Here is a 1,893-nt window from a genome sequence, read left to right on the forward strand (position 1 = left end):
TTCACCCTGCACCCTGAGCTAGCTATTGGGTGATAGATGCAGATAGCAGACCTTGACCGAGAAGGAGCAAGGTGGCAATATTGGTTTGTTTGTTTGGTTATCTCATTTGGTTGCTTTGTTTATTGGTTGATTTTCTTTTTCTTTCCTTCTTTATTTCTCTTTCTTTGTTCTCTCTCTCTCTCTGTGTTTCTTTCTTTCTATATTTTTCTTTTTCCTTCTTTCCCTTTTTAAAAAAATTTTTTGCCTCCTTCTCTCTTTTCCCTCTTATAGCCTGTCTTGGACTCAGGAGCTATGCAAGCATTCCTACTGTAAGTTTATATTGTTCAGAGATGGAGAGTGAGTCTCAGCTGGTCCATTCACCAGATAGCAAGTATTATGATCTGCCAATAGGTTCTGAATCCTTGCAGCTCCCCTCATCCCAAGTAAGTGCTCAAAATTGTAAAGAGACAGTAAAATGCCCCACTCCCAGCCTTACTTCATAACTGAAAAAACCTGGCCCAGCTCCAGGCTACTGCAGAGCAGTTGCCTGGCCAGCCAGCTTCCAGGACCATGGCCAACCTCCAGCGCACCTTCATTGCCAGACGGTGTGCAGCGCAGCCTTATGGGTGAGTTCATCAAGCGCTTCCAGCAGAAGGGCTTCCGCCTCGTGGCCATGAAGTTCCTCCAGGCCTCTGAGGAACTCCTATAGCAGCACTAAACTGACCTGAAAGATCGCCCACCCATTCTACCCTGAGCTAGTGAAGTACATGAACTCCAGCCAGAGTTGGCCATGGTCTGGGAGGGGCTCAATGTCATGAAGATGGGCTCATGATGCTTGGGGAGACCAACCCAACAGACTCCAAGTCAGGCACCATTCGTGGGGACTTCTCCATTCAAATTGGCAGGAACATCACTCATGGCAGCAACTCGATTAAACGCACTGAAAAAGAAATCAACCTGTGGTTTAAATCTGGTGAACTGGTGGACTACAAGTCTTGTGTTTATAACTGGGTATATGAATAAGAAGTGGACCGTACAGCAGTCTCCTGCAGCATGACTTATGAGTCCTTGGACACAGCTTTTCATTCCACTGACTTGGAAGCAACAGGCTTGATCATTCTTTTCTAAAATATATATACTAATAAAGTCTTTGGAAACTAAGGAAAACAAAACAAAACAAAAACCTGGAGCCCTGGCTTAAGGAAGAACAAAAGATAGAGCAAATATCAGAAGTGACTGCTTCTCCATTTTCCACTGAGCAACAGAATTAATGAGAAAGATAAGAGAGCTTCTACAAATAATGAAAACCCAATGAAAAACTGCTGGTAATCAGAGCCCCCAACAAAGAGTCAGTGCTGGAAAGAACAGTTACTGGGGTACAAATCATGACTGTCTCTGAGAATGACAGTACCTAAAAGGTACTTGCAGAGATCACAGAATTGTTAGAATAAAAAAAAGAAATGCAAGGGCTAAAACTAAATGAAATTACAACAGAGTTGAAAAACTCAAGAAAGAGTACTTAGAATAACAGAAATAAAGAACTCATCCAAGAAATAAATGACAAACTGACAAACATGGGAAGCAAAATTGACCAAGCAGAAGAAAGAATCTCTGAGCTGGAAGACCAAAATATGGAATTAACCCAATTGATTAAAAATATAGGAAAAAAAAAAACTTAAGAAGAAACTCTCCAAGAGATGTGTAATTTTATCAAGAAACCAAACCTATGTCTGATTTGAATACCTGAAATGGAAACAGAAAATACCCTGAAACAAACATTCCATGAGGCCATTCAAGAAAAGTTCCTCATCTGGCCAGAGAGATGACTATATAAGCCCAATAGATTCACAACAACCCTGCCAAGACATCTTACGAGAAGACTATTCCTTAGACACACAGTAATTTGCCTACATA

The 1,893-nt window shown here is 41.4% G+C and overlaps 1 pseudogene; it reads left to right on the top strand.

The window, feature by feature from the left end:
* The first annotated feature begins 549 nt into the window (after nt 1–549).
* LOC103260897 lies at nt 550–1,002 on the top strand (annotated as a pseudogene).
* Nucleotides 1,003–1,893: the final 891 nt, after the last annotated feature.

The sequence above is a fragment of the Carlito syrichta genome, unplaced genomic scaffold (genome assembly GCF_000164805.1).
Source record: "Carlito syrichta isolate Samal-C Ts95f unplaced genomic scaffold, Tarsius_syrichta-2.0.1 Scaffold303385, whole genome shotgun sequence".
Taxonomy (NCBI): Eukaryota; Metazoa; Chordata; class Mammalia; order Primates; family Tarsiidae; genus Carlito; species Carlito syrichta.